Below are 19,180 nucleotides of genomic sequence, written 5' to 3'. Positions count from 1 at the left end.
AACTGTGAATTAAGTCCTTCACATCGTTACTCCAGAAACTTGGCTTTTGATGGAGACATCAAACACCCTCATGGCCATTGGGATCAAACAGAAGTTCCTACTGTAACAAAACCATGTAAAATGAGTTATATCTTCCACATCATGGGTGTTTCTGGATGCTGTGACCATACAGCGGCTTTAGCGTGCCGAGGTGAGGGTTTTGCTGTTGCACATGTAAGAGAAGCAGCCGAGTGTTGGCCAGCATGGCCAGGTTACGCCAGTGGCTTTCCACTCAGGTGGGTGATGGTGCCTAAATACCTTCCAGTGGCTCCTCTGCCAGGCTGCGGTACCCTCCATGCCTGCCTTTGGGCTCAGAGGGCGGCAGTGTTTTCTAAGGCAGGTCCTCAAAGTGCCATGAACCACAGAATCGACCGGGCTGGAAAAGACCTTTGAGATCACAAAGTCCAACCATTCCCCAGCCCTGCCAAGGCCACCGCTGCCCCATGGCACTGAGGCCTCCCCTCCACGCTGTGTGAACACTCGCAGGGACGGTGCCTGCAGCCCTGCCCTGGGCAGCCTGTTCCAATGCCTGAGCACCCTCTGGGGCAGGAATTGTTCCTCAGCTCCATCTAAACCTGCCCTGGGGCAGCTTGAGGCCGGTTCCTCTTGTCCCATCCCTTGTTCCTTGGGAGCAGAGCCCAGCCCCTCCTGGCTCCATCCTCCTGTCAGGCACTTGTAGGGAGCCATCAGGTCCCCCCTGAGCCTTCTCCAGACTGAAAAGCCCCCGCTCTGCCCCTGTTGGTGCAGCGATAATGAACCGGCTTCTTGCCTTGCTCCTGGGCACCCTGCGGCAGCACGGCTGCTGCCCAAACCCGGGCAGCGAGGCCCCGAGGGCTCCTGCCCGTCCCGGAGGGCTGAGGTGAGGGGGGATGTCCCCTCCCGGCTCCCGCACCGAGCAGTGCTGGGCCCAAGCTCCCCCCCCCGGGGCAGGCCCGCCGCTTCCAGAGGGCTCCCCCGGCCCCCGCCGCTCCCCTCCCGGCGGCCGCTGCGGGTCTGTGAGGCCGCGGGTCCGGCCCGGCCCGCCCCATGGCCGCCCCTCAGGCCGCCCCGCCCGGCGGGCGGGAAGCGGGCGCTGAGGCGAGCCCGCCCCGCGCCCACAGGGGCCGGCAGCGGAGCAGAGCGGGGAGCAGCCGAGCCGCCGGCGCAGCCCCGGCAGGTGGTGGCCGCGCTCGGAGCCGCTGCCGCTTCGTGCTGCTGCCATTGCGGGGAGCGGCGGAGCCATGGAGCGCTGAGGAGCGGGGCTGACGGGGAACCTGCGCCGTGCGGGGAAAGCGGCGGAGCCCACGGAGACGGCGCCGGGCTGCCTGAGGTAAGCGGTGAGCGCTGCCCCGGCTCCCTGCCCGCCGGCAGCGCCTCAGCGCCCCTCGCCTGCCCCGGCTGCGGCCCGGGGCCGAGTCCTTGTCGGTCTCCGGAGCGGGAGGGACGGGACGGGGACGGGGCCGAGAGCCGCCGTGCCCGCGGTCCCGGAGGACGGTGGGGTCCCGGCGGGCCGGGACATGGCGGTGCCGCCACCTCAGCGCCCCAGGCTTGGGGAGGCAGGGAGAAGCCGTAGTCACTTGTGGGTTGTTCCGGGGGTTCCAGCAAGTTTTGTTGTGTTGAATCACATGGGGTTAAGAACTGAGAGCTTAGGAGGAGAAGGGTTGTGGTTTTCCAGAGGGGAAGATGCACTTTAATTATTGTTTGGGTTATTTTTCACATTATTTTCTTTATTTTTCCCTAATTTCCGTTGCAGTCCCCTGTGCTTTTTTGAGCCCGTTGAGGCTGTTTTGCTGTGGCATCGTTTACTCGCGGTGCTGTGTGGCCGGGGGATGCCATGCCAGGTGTGTCCCCCCCATCAGAAACAGGTCAGGCTCCATTCCGTGCCTCCGAGGGGATGCGCAGCCTTGGGCCCTCGTCCCTCTGCCGGGTCAGCCCTCCCGGCCTCAATTTCCCTGTGGCATTTTCTCGTCTCGATGCATCATGCCCGCTAACATGTGGTTTGAGTCAGTTTGTTTTATTTCTGATGCTCCCTTTCCCGGTTCGGTGCCTGGTGGGTGGTGCTGAGTTCAGGGAGGACCTGGAAGTTGAGTGTTTCCTCTGCGGAGCTCCATGCCAGCCCCGAGGCAGCAGCTCCCAGTGCGCCCATGGGGTGCCATGCGGGAGGGCAGAGAAGGGTTCTCCTTTCACCTCTGGGTGATGGTTGAGGAGCGATAAATCAGCTCTGATACGCAGCGAGATGTGTAGATCTCTCGGGGTGAAACGCAGCCACGCAGGTAAGGAGTTGGTTTTTGTGGTGCTCAGCATCTGCCACAATAGGAAATGCATTTCCTATCCAAGTACCACCTATGCTGAAGAGACAATTCCTGGTAAGACTTGTAAATTCTCTTAACAGCAGATTTCATGTTTTTTCCCTCAGAAATGCTGGTGTGCAGAGGGAGCAGCAAGGAATAAGCTGAATAACTGCATTTGCATGTTTGAAATCCAATGGAACAGGGAACTTTTTATACCACTTTGAGATGCTTGTTTGCTGCCTCCCTCCCCGCCGCTCCAGAGGTGGTGGCCAGATTGTAAACAAATCTCTGATTTAGAAATCATCTAGAAACTAAAGCTCTTTACCTAATAGTGTCCTAGGAAAGCACTCTTTGTACTGTGCTGGCTGCATGTAGCAGATCATTCATTGTAATTACCTGTTTCTCTTGTCTAATCTATTTTCATATCTTTCCATGTGCCTGCTCAGGTACTCCAGGTACAGCTAAATCTTACTTCATTCTCATCTTTGGAGGTTTCAGATGCCAGTAGACCGTTTTTAATGCAGTGCTTAAACGTGAACCTGAAGTAAAAGACAAGATTCAGCCTTACTGGCTGCTTCTTCCCAAACCATATTCAGGTTGAATTTGCATCAAGGTTCCAAATTGCAAGTGAAGTTTACTCTGTGTTACGGAGATAAGTGGTATAACAAATCCTGATCCCACGCTATTTTGGTGTTTGTTGGTAGGAGCCTTTTCTCATTTATTGGTAGTAAATAGAGTGCTGCCTTCTGCAAATACAGCCTCTCCTTTTCCTGCCTAGGTCACAAAAGCTCTTTGTGCTTTCTGGTTCCTGCAGTTTCCTCCTTTGCCCCAGTATGTGCCATTTTATATCTGATGAAAACCTCACTGTCCAAACCATTTTCCATGCCTGTTGGTCTGACCATGCTGAACAGAATCATTAGATCCTTCTGCTGCTTCCTCTGTCGCTGCTCTGAAGTACTGTAGAGGGCTGGGCAGCTTTGTTCATCCTCTTTCCTCTTGGTTTCCCAGGTGCTCACCAGCCCCTCCATTTATCCAGCTCGGAATGTTTGTGTCCTAGACCTTCCCATTCATCCCAACCACCCCTGAGCTTACATCCCATCTCTTTCCACCTCACACAGGGGCTTCTCCTTATTCAGCATTCACATCCTTACTCAAGAATCCGACTTATCTATCAGGAAGCTTATAACAGATTAGTGGAGTGATTGTCTCGGTGAACATTGATCTTGTTTAAAAAGTCATTACAATCACCTTGAATTTCCACATTTGAAATGCATAGCCATGGATAGAAGCATTGAAACCTGCCTAAAATGGCAATTTGAAGCACTGATAACTTGGGAAGACTTGTTTTACCCAAACAACCCTCCCCTGGAGTCATCCACGTGGTCCAAGTATCCCGTTATAGGTGTGGGTAGTTCTTACACACTGAGAAACACTGACAAGACGTTGCGTAGAGACACCTTGGTTTGTTTAAGTCAATGCCTGTCATGCAGCAAAAACAGCATGCGAGTCTCTACACTAGTTCCATCACTAAATGGAGTTGTATAATTATGGTAGGAAGATAAATATAGCCTTAGCAGATGGAAGAAAACTAACAGAAGAGCATAGAAAAAATGATGATGTGAAAGAACTCCCCTAAACTTGAGGGCTATTGCAAATGAGTGTGTGTCTACGTACATTGAATATTGCTTTTGAAGCAAAAGGATATTAATCTGATGTTATTACTCATGCTTGTGGGTTTTTCTCCCCTCTTTATTTCTAGTTTAGAGAATTAAAATAATTTGTCAGCTTCGGTTTCTGATTCTTGCTGCTGCAGTGTTTTGGTTTCAGGCAATGCGGAGGAATGGTTATTTAGCTGCTTTAGGTAAAACATTTTAGCTGAATGCCTTTAATTATGAATCTAGTTTTGAGCTTTAAAACTTGTTTTTTGAAGAATCATAGAACCCCAGCCTGGTTTGTGTTGGAAGGGACCTTAAAGCTCCTCCAGCCCCGACCCCTGCCATAGGCAGGGACACCTTCCACTAGAGCAGCTTGCTCCAAGCCCCTGTGTCCAACCTGGCCTTGAACACTGCCAGGGATGGGGCAGCCACAGCTTCTCTGGGCACCCTGTGCCAGCACCTCAGCACCCTCCCAGGGAAGAGCTTCTGCCTAAGAGCTCATCTCAGTCTCCCCTCTGGCAGCTTAAAGCCATTCCCCTTGGCCTGGCCCTACAGGCTCTTGTCCAAAGCCCCTCTCCAGGTTTCCTGTAGCCCTTTTAGGCACTGGAGCTGCTCTTTCCTTAAGGAGCCTTCTCCGGGCTGACCCAGCCCAGCTCTCTTTTTACAGAAGAACAAATTGATAGTATCACATTGCTTGAAATGTGCCTGAAAGGTCTGTTTCTCTCTTCTGTGAGGGTAAAATGCCGTTGGTTCCATTTGCCTCTCAGCCCTACATGTTACATCTCAAATAGTTTAAGAGTTAGCATATTAGAAAAAGGATGATGAATAGTACAGAAAGGTAAATTAAGAACCTTTTTCTTGGTCATACAATGTAAGAACAAGTAAGCATGGAGTGAAACTGGAAAAAATCAAGCCTGTTAATTTTATTTCCATTAGATACAGAATCAGACCAAGGGACTATTTGCCAGAGCTTTTTTGAAGCACAGAACATGGCTAGATCCAAAATAATTCTCGTGAATCACGGAAGTATCCAGAAGTAGGGAAAACTCTGCAAACAACTAAAATGGCAATTCTGGAGAGCTGCAGAAAGATGTAAATGTTTACCCTTCAGAGCTGAAGGCAGCCTCTGAGAAATAAGGCTTGGAGGAAGCCTTCAGGAGAGCAGATTATCCTGTGTCTGCCTACAGTGGAATTTCTTGCACTTTCTGTCGAAGCATCTGGCGTTGCTGTCAGTGATGAGAAAATAGATTAGTGGATGAGGATGGATTAGATCTGGGGCTATTCTGAGGCTTATAAAGTGTAATTCTGTGAGTGCACATGTGCACTCCATGTCTGGCACTTTCTTGTGTTTGTGCACTTCACAATGCACTTTATTAATAAGTCTGGGGAAGAAGATCCAGAAAATTCCCCTGTAGTCATTACTGCTTCTCTGTTTCTTTCTGTCTGTGTGGGTTTTCAGTGTGGTCTGTGGGATTTTCTCCTCCCCTCCATCCATCTCTCTTTCCTGAATATTCTCTCCTCTTCAGAAGCCAAGCAAAGAGTGTTACATCTGTATGTATATGGGGAATGAGGAGGCAAGTGGAACCAAAAGCTGCATCATGGGCTGGATAGTGCTTTGTGCTCATGGTGGCATTTGATTTGCTCTTTCAACCTCTGCCTTCTTTCACCTGCTGAGGGGTGGAAGGTGTCCCGTTATGGGGGAAAGCATTGTCAGGTGTGGGTAGGACACTGATAATCCATTTCCATTAGAGCAAGCAGAGTTGCTTTGTATTTGTAGGGGAGGATGAAGCCAGGCTAGGACAAACCAGCATCTGGAGGGGTATGTACAGGTTCAAGGTCTGGAAGAAGTAAGGATAACCTTGATGATACTGAAAATGCAGGGTGGAAATTGGGACACTGTAGACCGAAGGTATTGTATAGATTGAGCTATTTAATATGGCTAATTTGGGGTAGAATTATAAAGCTTGGTACCTTATGGGCTGAACATCTTTACTGTTAAATCGTTGGGGAGTTGAGAGACAGGTTAGAGTTGGTGCTAGCACAAACAAATGGTTCCTGAGGAGCTGTAGGAGAGCGAAATGAGGCTGGAATGGATTTGGTGTTTGGGCAGAGGATGAGGTGGGTGCATGCTATGGAGTTGCACTTGGCTTATCTGAAGTTGCAGTAGATTCTGGTGAGCTTGGGAGGTCAGGGCAACACAACATAAAAAAGGGATGAGAGTTTAGGTGTATTTCTCTATGGGTACAATGCTACTTGTCATAATATGATTAAAACTAGGGTTAGGGGTTGGCATACTGTGAGTTGATAACTATAACAGCAGTAAGGGCTGATATTAACAGCCTTGTAGAACAAGTCTTGACTAGATGGTGGTTAAAGCCACAGATAGGGCTAGGGCTGGGTTTCTGATCTTGGATTGGAAATGGGAGCAGCTAACCCACTAAGAAATGTGCTGAATTATGGTCCTTACATTGTGATGGCTGGAGCCAAGTAGGCAAATGTCTTTTGATGGGCTGTGAAGATGAGCAGCCTTGCTGAGCTGGAGTTAAAGGCATAGCAAGTTGTAATGGAAACCTTGATCTTATGTTTCCTGTTAGGCTGTCACCCTTGTGAACAGTAAGAGACTGTTTTCCTTAGAGCTGCAAGTGGAGTCAGCTCTAATGTTTGCAGAGCTTTCACTCCATGAGAGAGGCCATCGAACCCTTGACCATACTGATCCTTCTGTGCCAGTAAATCGAGACATTTGTCCCTTGCCCCGCTGGCTTTAGCCTTAGGAATAAATGTAGAGGTTCCATTCATAGACCCGAATCACAGGTTTAACTAGAGCAGTCCTACCCCTGTGGAGCGTTCACCATCCACCATTAAACACAGTGTGTCAGCCCCTTTGGTGCCCTGCACCAGAGGGGCCTCCAAACCAGGCCATGGACACCATCCTGGGGAAGCTGGAGCCTGAGGAATGTCCTGTCTGGGCAGGAAAGATGATCAGAAAGAGCTGCAAGCCTCATGGATTTTTGTATCATTGAAGACTTCAAATCCTTATTGCTGCTCTTCAGAGGTATTTTTCCCCTCTCTTTACATTCCATTCTTCAAAAATGAAAACACTAAGCTGGCTGAGGCTTTCTAAGTCTCTTTTTATAACTGAAGCACTAGTTAATGCAGAGGTTCTGAATCAACCGTCTTCTCAGGTGGTCGAAAGCCTTTTGATTTTGCTGTTGATTGCCCAAGGAACCTTGCAGCAGTTCTGTTTTCCTGTGGGCTGCAGGGAGTTGATGAAATGCCGGAATTCCAATGTATGATGTACTTTATCATATGTTAAATTAGTTTCTGGTAACAGAAAAGCAGAGAAGCCACCAGGATCCTTTGCAATGCAGCAGAGAAGTTGAGGTGACTGATGTTTCTTTGGAGTGTCATGAGTGATACCTAGGAAAAGGATGGAAAATCTCCTCAGTGGTTTTGATTTACATGGAAGGTCTGGGCTGCATTTCAGTGGGATCATGAGGATGCAAACTCTTTGATGGCGTTTTTGGGAAATACTTTGGATAATATTTGCTGATATACACTTTATTTGCAAACAGCTGCCTGTGGAGAACGTTAAACTGACTCGACTTAGTGGCTGAACAGTTAATATGTGCTCACTTGCTCTCTAATTATTTGCAGCACAGCTGATAATACCCTGCTTTTGACCTGATTCTAAGCAGCAGATTTTGCAGGGAATAGCAGCTATTTGTGGTAAAATGTGTGCCTTCCAAATGGTAAAATATAAGCCTGAGAGAGCTGGGCTGGTTCAGCCTGGAGAAGAGGAGGCTTCTTAAGGGGAGACCTTAGAGCAGCTCCAGTGCCTAAAGGGGCTGCAGGAAACCTGGAGAGGGGCTTGGGACAAGGGTCTGTAGGGACAGGCCAAGGGGAATGGCTTTAACCTGCTAGCGGGGAGACTGAGATGAGCTCTTAGGCAGAAGCTCTTCCCTGTGAGGGTGCTCAGGCACTGGACCAGGCTGCCCAGAGAAGCTGTGAATGCTCCATCCTTCACAGTGTTCAAGGGCAGGTTGGACACAGGGGCTTGGAGCAAGCTGCTCTAGTGGAAGGTGTCTGTGCCCGTGGCAGGGGATGGAACTGGAGGAGCTTTAAGGTCCCTTCCAACCCAAACCAGTCTGGGATTCTGTGATTCCAGGCATGAAGTGCTGCTGAGTAGCGCAGCACCAGAATAGAATGACTGTAGTTAAAACCTACCAACTGATACAAGGTTGAGTAACAGGTAACCAGCAGCAGTTACTAAAAGCTTTTCTATCAAATACTTTTCAATTTGTGCATGCAGGCCAGGGATTGTTTGTGTGATGTTTGCGATGAAAGAATGATTTTTCAGAAGCTGCTGAGGGCACAGCTTGTAGAACAACACACAGAAGCTCTGCTCTACAAGTGCAGAAGTAGGAAGAGAGAAAAGGGGAAAGAGAGGTCGCCTAAAATAAATTCAGTGAAACAATATGTCTTGAAGGCTGGGGAGCTGTGAATAAGCTGCTGCTGTAGGATGGCTTTGTTAGTTGTGTCTGGAAGGGAAGTTTCAGCTCTCCCAAACCCAGAAGGAAACTCGACCTGTTGAAATATTTTATACACAGTACTCTTGCTGAGTTCTTACAAAGCTCCCTCAGGGAAGCTGCAAAGAGAACTGGAGTGAGAGCTTAATGCAAAGGCTTTTCTCTATCATGCTCTTTTAGATGTTTTTCTATCACAACAGTGTTTCTAAACCTGTAAACAAGACCTTGACCCTTTCCTTTGCTAGAATAAAGAACCATCATATTTTCCTTCTGCTTTTGCCTGGGGTCCTGCGTGAACACAGGCAAGGAACAGTGTTTGTTCTGGAAACTAATCCACATGAAGTGCCTGTCTGCAGCATAGAAAAAGCCCGGGAGTTGTTGGAGCTGCAGCATTTCCTCACCAATGTATAAGAATCAGTTTTGGGAGGTAAACTATGAAATGTCAAGCAAAAAGGGGAGAAATTTCCCTTATGGGCGAGAACCTTCTCTAACCTTCTTGTTGCTAAACAAAGCTTAATATTGAGTCATGCAGACTGGTGTGGAGTGAATGCTTCCTGCCTGCAAGGTGGTCACCAAGTGAAGAATTGCTTTGCAGCGTTGGTGGAAGGAACAGAACTATGCTGAGATTCAGAAGGAATTCTTGCAGTTGTTTTTTGTTTCATTCATGCTTTTGTAATTCAGTAATTGATGGAGGAAGCAATAGACTGCACAGCACTTGAATAAACAGGACCGAAAACCCCTTCAGAAATTACCAGAGCACTTGTTAATTGTGAGAGAGAAATCTGGAATGGAGCTCCCTGCAACAGGGATACTTTGATGAGTGCTTGTAAATAGCAAACCCAGGAACTTCAGGAAGTGAGGGATCCAAAGTGATTAATCCTCTGTAGTAACCATTTCCGAAGCTACAAACCCAAATAAGAAACAGAAAATGATCCAGCCTCACAAGAGCTCTTGAGAAGAAAATAAGTATAAAACATATGGAAACCTTCAGGGTGAAGCTGCTCCTCTTCTTCTGTGTGATGGGATTCTGTTCAAAGAAAATCATGTTCTCGGGATGCACAGCATGCTCAGGAATACTAATCGTACAGCTCACAAGTGGTGCAAGAGCTAAACCCACCACTGCCTATTTTGGTCATTCCACTAGAAGAAAAGGCACCCCTGTATAACATTTGCAATTGCTGTAGGCATTGGCTTGGGAAATTGTCACTGAAATAGCACAAGATTCTCCATTTTTCATCTGAGAATGGCTGCTGGTGTTTTGGGTCCACAAAAGAACCATAGAATATTAGAATGGTTTGTGTTGGAAGGGACCTTAAAGCTCATCCAGCTCCAACCTCTGCCACAGGCAGGGACACCTTCCACTAGAGCAGCTTGCTCCAAGCCCCTGTGTCCAACCTGGCCTTGAACACTGCCAGGGATGGGGCAGCCACAGCTTCTCTGGGCACCCTGTGCCAGTGCCTCAGCACCCTCACAGGGAGGAGCTTCTTCCTTATATCTAACCAGAACTTCCCTTGTTTCAGTTTAAACCCATCACCCCTTGTCCTATCGCTACAATCCCTAATGAAGAGTCCCTCTCTAGCATCCTTGTGGCCCCCTTCAGATACTTGAAACTGCTCTGAGGTCTCCACGCAGCTTCTTTTCTCCAGGCTGAACAGCCCCAGCTTTCTTAGCCTGTAGGCAAAGAGCATTCAGAAGCATGATGTTAAGTGTTATTTTGAGAGCTTGGAATAAGAAGTGCTCCTTTTCACACTGGAGAAAGCTCTAAGGATATCCAGGGTATATCTTTTGGGACCCTTCAAGGAGAGCAGGAAACTTGTCGCATCATTATCATCCTTGAAAGCTATAGAGGCTTCTCCAGGGAGCCTTGGTGGTGAGGTACAGAGCCAGAACAGAGCTGGAGGGGCAGATGGGGTGTAACAGCATCTTGTTGACCTGAGGATTTTATGACAGATTCTTGTTTGAGACAACTCCAAGAGAGGTGCATCATGGAGAAGCTTTAGACCAATGGTATACTGCTATATAACACTATTGTGCTGTTAACAGTTCTTGGGGTACTTCCCCACTGTTTTTTTTCCCAGGTATACAGGGCTGGGAGATGTGAATATACCCTACTTGGTTTCATGGTTTCTCCTTTCTTTTCTCTGTCTCAATTTTTTCACTTCCTTTCTGGAATGCATTCTGAAATCTCTATTATAACCCCTCTTTGTTGCACTTCCCTGATGAATTATGTATATATGTAACTTACAGATGGATGAAAACCATTAACAAAAGGGAAATACTTGGCTAAGCAGGATCATCGGGCCTGGCAGTGTTATGAAGCTGGTGATCTTCTTTTCCCATTCTAAGCTTTTCATTTCCTTTCGGCATATGCCTAATGGTCTGGTATCCTGAAATCCCTTCCCCACGCTGTTAAAGGTTTGATGTGTTACATGCCACGTGTCCAATGCTCCTTGTTCTGTAGGTAAGTTGGACCTTATGTTGCTTTTTCATTCATTTTTATTCATTTCTGGAGGAGCAGTGGGGCCTTTTGTCTTCCCCAAGCTGCTTGGAAGTCACTGATGAATCAGTTCAAATCTCAGTTGAAGATTTGAAATGCTTTTTCTCAGAAAGGCAAGAACAAGCAGTGTTCAAATGAAGCCAGGCATAAGAACTGGGAAAATAAATACATGTTCACCTCATGCTTTGCTTTCTTCAGGGGTCTGCTGGCATATACACAAAACTACATATATATTTAAAAGAGGGAAAATAATGTGATCACACACAAGTAGCTAACTAGGAGGAAGGAGAAAGATACGTTCTTTAACATCCTTCCTTATTTCTTAATCATCCACTATCAGTGTAGAAAATGCTTTGTACATGTACTAGTCTACAAGACTGTTCTGGTGAAGGGCTCCTGTCGTGTAACATAGCTGTAATGAAATGAATATCTCAATTCAGTTATGTATAATAAAAGGAAGTACTTGATAAGCAAAACAGAAGGTAGTAAAATCAGAGAAGCTTTAAGATAAGAAATAGTGATTTAGCTCTAAGCAAACTCCTGTTGATGTTGTGCACATCAGTAAAAAGCTTTCGTGAATTGTGGTGGATAAAATATTGCTTCTCTTCCTTAACCCCAGGTATTGCTGTTGTGGTTTGCTCCTTGTTGTTGCTATCAGGAGGAATTGCTTCTGGCTGCTTGTTGTGAGTGGCATTGTTTTATTTGTACAAGGAACAAGCAGGAGACATCTTGCTCCCAACATGAGAGGGACATGGACCTGCTCAAGTAGTTCACGGAGATGCTGCGAGGGCTGGAGCAGCTCTGCTCTGGAGCCAGGCTGAGAGAGATGGGCTGGGGCAGGCTGGAGAAGAGAAGGCTCCTGAAGGGGAGACCTGAGAGCAGCTCCAGTGCCTGAAGGGGCTGCAGGAAAGCTGGAGAGGGGCTTGGGACAAGGGCCTGTAGGGACAGGCCAAGGGGAATGGCTTTAACCTGCCAGAGGTTGAGGAGACTGAGATGAGCTCTTAGGCAGAAGCTCTTCCCTGTGAGGGTGCTGAGGAGCTGGCACAGGGTGCCCAGAGGAGCTGTGGCTGCCCCATCCCTGGCAGTGTTCAAGGCCAGGTTGGACACAGGGGCTTGGAGCAAGCTGCTCTAGTGGAAGAGGTCCCTGCCCGTGGCAAGGGTTTGGAGCATAGTGAGTGTTAGGTTCCCTTCCAGCCCAAACTATTCTATGGTTCTATCTCCCAAACTCCTTTCCAAGGAATGGCTTGTGCTTCTATAGGCCTCTTCACAAGCAGAAATGCACTTGCTCCTCTTCTGCTTCACCTTAGGGTCGTGGTAGTCACGTTCCTCCTGTACAACTCGTCTATTGTGAAAGCCCTTTTCTGTCTGTGCTGTGGTTGAATGCATCAGAGAATGCATTTGCAACCAGCCCCCAGAAAAAAAAGCCCTTCTCCCTTCCCATTCTTCACTATATGATTAGACTGCAATATGCTGCAATCCCTGGAGTAGTCATGGCTATTGCTTTTCCCATCTTACTCTGCAGAGATCTCTAATTGTTTCTTTATTTGGTAGGTCCTGTGGCTGTGTAATGGGTCAAAGACCTGCACGTTCCTGAGCACCAGCACTTGTCTTACTGTATAGCAATGTAAAACCAGTGAGGAAATGGTGAACTGAAATGGATGCTTTTGCATCGGAGTTGGTGGGGCCAGGCTCATCTTTGCAAAGTTTGCTTGCATGGAGAAGGCTGGGCAATGGTAGAGCTTTGAATTTGTTTTTTTCAGCTCTCTTTAAGAGGTGGATCCCAGCCAGGTAACAAGAGTGGATTGATACAGCAGTGCGAGTGGAGTCTGCGTATCATCTGGTTCTGAAGGCAGGGGTTTGCTGCACTTATTGACCTTATGTTCAGTACCTTACAGTGCAGGGGGTCTTTCCAGTCTGCAGATAAGCTGTGGATTGGGGAAAACACAAGCGATGGTTATAAAACCATCTTAAGGTCTACCTGCTTCTTCCATGGCAGTCCCATCCCCAGGAGTTCGGGATGCACTTGGTAGTTATTCCATCGCTGCGCCAGAGCACTTTTAAGCCTTTAATTCTCTTTTCATTTCTACCAGTTACTTTGTGGTTGTATAAAGCAGATTTGCTTGAAGAAAGCTTTTGCTTTTCAGGAAACGAAACCAATTTTGGGTTTCAGTATTGATATTGTGTCTTTGGGAGCAAGCAAAGCTGCACCTGGATCAATGCTCTGAAGTGCCAGCACATGGCTCACAGCTGCTTCACGCAGGGTTTTATTCACACGTGTGCTTTCAGTATTGTTTTCTTAAAGCATGGTTACAGTGGGTTTAAAAGGGCATTTGTAGGTGTTTAAAGCTGTACTTTAGAATCAGAGTAATTAAATTCATAGAAAGTACTGACACGAAGAATTGCAAGCAGCATCAAATTGTTCCCCTTGTGTTCTTGTATCTGTCACTGCATAATTGGGGATTAAACGTGGTGCATGATTTTTACCCTGTAAATATAAACAACCATTATCATCATTTCCATGAAGTTTTCTGGTTTCAAATATCTGGAGAAGTTTTTTTCCCCTGTTGGAAGTCTGTAGGCTCAGATCATCTTTCCTTTTCCTGCAGAGGAGGGTGAAAGGAGTGTTCTCCATATGTCTGTGGGGTTAAAATTATCCTGAGTACTGCGTGGCGATGCTTCTGCAGATGAGTTCAGTTCTGTACAGCTAAAGTGGATAAATCTAAATGGAGAAGGTAGCTGGAATGCTTCATTCCTGAGTCATCCATGCTGTGGGAAGTTCAGGTTCTTCCTTGCACCCAGGTTCTTCTGTGGGAAGTTCAGGTTCTTCTCTCCATGCTTATGGTTTGGCATTGAAATAAGACTTAGTTTTCAAGTTGCGAGTAGACACATTTCCAAAAATAAGTGTATAAAGTGATACTGGAATTTTCATTTAATAACTCTCTGGGAATCAGCCAAATCTTCTATTGCAGAGGCCCACAGTCATTTGTGAGGATACACGGGCTGTCTCCCAAGCCAAGCTAACTCACTGTCTGCTGAGAAGCCTCTGCCTGAGGGAGGGATGCACTGAGGTGATTCCACTTGCTCCAGGCTCCGGAGGAAGGAAAACAGAATCATAGAATCCTGGAATGGTTTGTGTTGGAAGGGACCTTAAAGCTCCTTCAGCTCTTCTTGGTGAGGGTGCTGAGGCGCTGGTTTACTACAGGAATACAGGGGAAACTCAGGTTAAGATATAAGGAAGAAATTCTTCCCTGTGAGGGTGCTGAGGCGCTGGCACAGGGTGCCCAGAGAAGCTGTGGCTGCCCCATCCCTGGCAGTGTTCAAGGCCAGGTTGGACACAGGGGCTTGGAGCAAGCTGCTCTAGTGGAAGGTGTCCCTGCCCGTGGCAGGGGTTGGAGCTGGAGGAGCTTTAAGGTCCCTTCAACCCAAACCAGTCTGGGATTCTCAGATTTTGCGTATTCTGTACATTGCAAAGCTGCTGGACCTTAGGATTTGCCTCATGTTTCTTACATTTTCCTCCCATTTCCAGCAGTAGGTGTCTGCTTCAGGGTTCAGACCCTAAGGCTGTGAAATGTAGACCTACTAAATTAGATCCCGACTTCCTCTTTGCTTTGGCTCTCAGTGGTTTTGCTTGCAAACTGCTCAGTCTTCTGGGATGTGTTATAAATGCCACTTCCAACCAGGTTGCAGCTGTGGTTTGCACCATGCTTTCTGTAGCAAGGCAGCTAGGTGCATCTTTCACAGCTTTGTTTGTGGGCAGCTGGCTTGGTTTGGGGAAGAAAACATTTCCGTCTGTTCTGAGTTCTCAAACTGAGAAGGAATCTGAGCATTTCCTTATCTCAGTGGAAGCAGATTTATGGAGGAGCACCTGAGTGTTGGAACGAGTTTGGAATGTAAAAGCCTTTTGAAAGGAGAAGCTATCACATAGTGCCTCCCCCCAACTCCTGTATGAACAGATTCAAGTGAATGTAATTAATAACATCAAGAAGAAATCCATTAAGTTGTTATAGTAACTGGGAAGGTTTAAAATGTATGATCCGAGTGACTCAGCTCTGGGGGAAGGGATCTGGAAGCCCACATAGGGAGAGCTGGCAGCATCCTTATCCCTGATCTCTGCTCTATCCATGCCCCAGGAGGCTCTGCTGTAGGCACGTTGCATTGTGTAAAACTCTTGCCAACCCTGAGCGTATTTGTTAGCAGGAAGAAGGAGTTTATTCTGTCTGCTGCAAAAAAAAGGATGTGGTTTTCCTGGTGTGTATCTCTGTATTAATGCAGCATGTCCGGTGATCCTTGAGGAAAGTTGGCAAAACTCACCCAAAATAAGTGGTGCTGGTAACAACGCTTGGCCTTTCTGAGCTGCTCTTTCATGATACAGGGATCTGGGGTTCTTGTGTCCACCACCTCATTTCTGGAGGTTCCCTGGAAGAAGGGTATCTACTGAGGTTGCAAAAAAGGGAATTTTTCTGATAACTTCCTTGGGATCTTCTTATAGCTCCAGAAGGATGTACCTTGCTTTCATTGACCTTGTTAGAAAACGCTTGTGTAGAGTGGATGTGGGAAAGGATTGATTATTTGCATCTCTCATTTCATTATCTGCACTCTATGCAGCTGCTGCCACAATGGGTACAAACACATTTACTTCTTCTTTGCAAGCTTTAATGTGGGGGGCATCTGGATAACGGAGTGCAGAGACCTGGGATGCTTCTTCCAGCCTGGCAGGAGGATGGGTTTTGCTGTTGTAATCTGGTTGGTTCTTAGCATGGAATTCTGCATCCAGAACTCATAACAAACCTTTGAAGCTTGCTGTCTCAGTGTAATTACCATGACTGTGTGTAGCTTCTGCCTTAGGAACAACGTAGACCTTGTTGAGCAATTAATTGCATCATGGCAAACTCTGAACCTAGAAGGAGTTTGGTAGTGTGAAGGTCTACAGTCATGTTAAAATATTTAGTCAATATATAGTGATATATTGCATCTCTTCAGTTAAAAATGGGCATTAAAAAGGCTTGTCACATGTATAAGAATTCGGATTTACTAAAACCCCATACACAGCTGGGAGGCTGACTCCGTTGGACAATCTGTGCTGACTTCTTAGGGTGGTTTGATTTATCAGCTGGCCTAGTGATGCTGTTATTTCAAGTTTACGTGGAGTTCATGTGCTGTGGATACACATTCATTCCTGATGAAGTTTAAGGGTATCCAGGCACTTAATTTCTGATCCAAAGTGAACATTGTCTATCAGCAGTTGAGATTGAAAGTAATCAGGCTCCATGTAGTCAGTGGAAATGTTCAGTATATTCATACAAGGTAAATTTAAGTGTACAGAAATTGGAGGTGAGTGTATGGTTGTACTAAAACCCCCAAGGAAATACTGTGTTACTTGAGTAACATGAGATTCTTTGATCTGCTCTCTCCTAGGATGATGAGGCCAAGCTGAAAAGCTGATTGCTTTTTTTTTTATCACTATATAAACTGTAAGGAAGATGTTGCTGATATATTGCTTTAAATTTCGCAGGGAGAACAATCACTGCTGTAAAAACCATCCAGCAATTCAACACTGCTGGTTTACTACAGGAATACAGGGGAAACTCAGGTTAAGATATAAGGAAGAAATTCTTCCCTGTGAGGGTGCTGAGGCGCTGGCACAGGGTGCCCACAGAAGCTGTGGCTGCCCCATCCCTGGCAGTGTTCAAGGCCAGGTTGGACACAGGGGCTTGGAGCAAGCTGCTCTAGTGGAAGGGGTCCCTGCCTGTGGCAGAGGTTTGGAACTGGATGAGCTTTAAGGTCCCTTCCAGCACAAACCAGGCTGGCATTCTATAATCATGTTCACATGCGGACTCTGGACAATCCAAGCAGCTTCCACAAGCTTCTCAGATGCTCAGATGCTGCCTTACAGCAGAGGAGCAGAGGCAGCAAGGCCAGGTCCCAGTGCATGATCTTGTTTATGGGGAAAGAATATAGGACACAGGACATGTTTTGTCTCTAAAGCTGTCATTTCCTCTGCCCAGAAGGAAATTCTACTTCGCCATCCAGACAAAGGAGTGCATTTTCTGTCTGGGGAAAGCAAATCATAAGTTCAGAATGGGAAATGCAGAAATGTTAGACCACTCTTGTGACAAACACCATGGCGTAGGCTGATGTTTTGTGGCATAAAAAGGTCATTTTGGGTCTACCTTATGCCTTTGACTTTTTTGCACTGGAACAAGCAAAAGCATCATATTCTTTTGCCCTAACATAAAGTTAGTTTGAAAGAAAAATGAAATTTCTGGAAAAAAAGATACATGAGGTTGTACATAATCATCTGTGGCCTGTTCTGAATTACCTGTTTTAAAAAGAACTCAGATATTTCAGATACATCCTTTTGCTTCGTTGCTGCAAAGGAGGAGCTGCCTTTGACCACCATTGTTATTAGAAGAGCAATTGTAATAACAGACACCAGCCTCCTCTTCAGCAGCGGTTGGGTATCTCTTATTTTATAGGTCAGAGACTGTAGAAATGGTAGCAGCTGTTGCATCTATGGATATAAATACTGACTTTTGACATCAAGACTCTGTTTTCTGTTGCTTTAATTACTCAAACTCACCAGATCTGTGCAGAGCAGCAGGCATTTTCTTGCTTAGGTTGGGGTTCCTCTAACCATGCCTTGAACAACCTGGGACTCTCATACATCTGTAGGTTTGGGAATTTCCAGTTTTGCAATTCCCTTTGCTACTTCAGCATCGAATAACTTGGACAGAAGAGCCAGAATTTTCATGGTGATGCACACAAAAGAAGCTGGTCCCTGTGAAATGATAATCATAGAATCCCAGCCTGGTTTGTGCTGGAAGGGACCTTAAAGCTCCTCCAGCTCCAACCCCTGCCACGGGCAGGGACCCCTTCCACTAGAGCAGTTTGCTCCAAGCCCCTGTGTCCAACCTGGCCTTGAGCACTGCCAGGGATGGGGCAGCCACAGCTTCTCTGGGCACCCTGTGCCAGTGCCTCAGCACCCTCCCAGGGAAGAGCTTCTGCCTAAGAGCTCAGCTCAGTCTCCCGTTTGGCAGGTTAAAGCCATTCCCCTTGGCCTGTCCCTACAGGCCCTTGTCCCAAGCCCCTCTCCAGCTTTCCTGCAGCCCCTTTAGGCACTGGAGCTGCTCTAAGGTCTCCCTTTAAGAAGCCTCCTCTTCTCCAGACTGACCCAGCCCAGCTCTCTCAGCCTGGCTGTGATTGCTCTGCAGCATGGGGATGCCGCACGTAGGGGTGACCAACAGTGAGGTCCTCATTAATTGCACTCCTTGAAGTGATTCAAAGGACGCAGCACTGGGCAGACACCAGGTTTTGAAGCATCACCCCACTTGGTTAAAGTTTTTAAGCGTTTTAAATAACTAGGAAGGAATTACAATGAGAAGTTTGAGGAAAATTTGGTGTTGCCATTTTCACCTGACATAGCAGCCCTTGATTTCTGAGGTAACTACAGAGTGATATAAACCACGCTTCCTTCTTCAACAACAAATTGCTGATCATTTCATCCTGGAATCCAGAAAAATCCATGTATTTTCCCAACAAGCAAACCTTCAGATACTGAAGGTAAGAAAATAGCTGTGGTGGAAAGAAACAGTATCATCTGCTTCGGCTAGAGGATGAATCTTGGACTAAGAAAGCTTCAGTGTTCTTCTAAATCAGGCTTTTTAGTCTAAATCTCTTGTTATAACTTAGTTTTTCAGAATACAGCAATGTTGCCTTAGATGCCTCTTAGGATATATGAAGTGAAATATTTCAGTGGAAGTGGTCATAGGCAGTGGTTGGTAGAAAACATCTGTGTATTTGAAGAACGGCAAAGGCTTTTCTTTTAGTCTTATCTCTTTCTTTATTGGATAGACACACAGAAAAGTAGCTCTGGAAATTGCTGGTATGGAAGAAAACCTGGGATAAATCAAGTTTGTAGTTGACCAGGCTGGGCTAATGCAGTTGTATCCTCTTTTAACCCTCCAAAGCCATGCTTTGCCTTTGCAGGTGAGATGGGAAATTGAGTTCTCATTACTGTTTCTGTATGAAAAGGGACGTGGAGTCATTTGAAGAACCACTTGCTCTCCAAAGTGAGTGTTCTAGCAGATGCTTTCAGGCATGAAATTTCCTGACAAGCCTCAAATCTTACATTTAGAGACTTTCCTTAAGGTCTAAATGTACAATTAAGTTATTTTTGAAACCCCAGGATGTAAC

The 19,180-nt window shown here is 46.8% G+C and overlaps 1 protein-coding gene across 1 annotated transcript in view; it reads left to right on the top strand.

The window, feature by feature from the left end:
• The first annotated feature begins 1,308 nt into the window (after window positions 1-1,308).
• The window catches only part of PDE4B (phosphodiesterase 4B), a 220,507-nt gene continuing 202,635 nt past the window's right edge, over window positions 1,309-19,180 (top strand). The window contains exon 1 of the mRNA XM_057399212.1: window positions 1,309-1,348. The gene's annotated coding sequence lies outside the window, so the exon portion shown is untranslated. The remainder of the gene's footprint in view (window positions 1,349-19,180) is intronic.

The sequence above is a fragment of the Pezoporus wallicus genome, unplaced genomic scaffold (assembly GCF_028554395.1).
Source record: "Pezoporus wallicus isolate ANWC-B61680 ecotype Strahan unplaced genomic scaffold, APGP_CSIRO_Pwel_v1 contig_11395, whole genome shotgun sequence".
NCBI lineage: Eukaryota > Metazoa > Chordata > Aves > Psittaciformes > Psittacidae > Pezoporus > Pezoporus wallicus.
The sequence above is the reverse complement of the archived record's forward strand: the minus strand, read 5'-3'. Positions and strand labels throughout refer to the sequence as shown.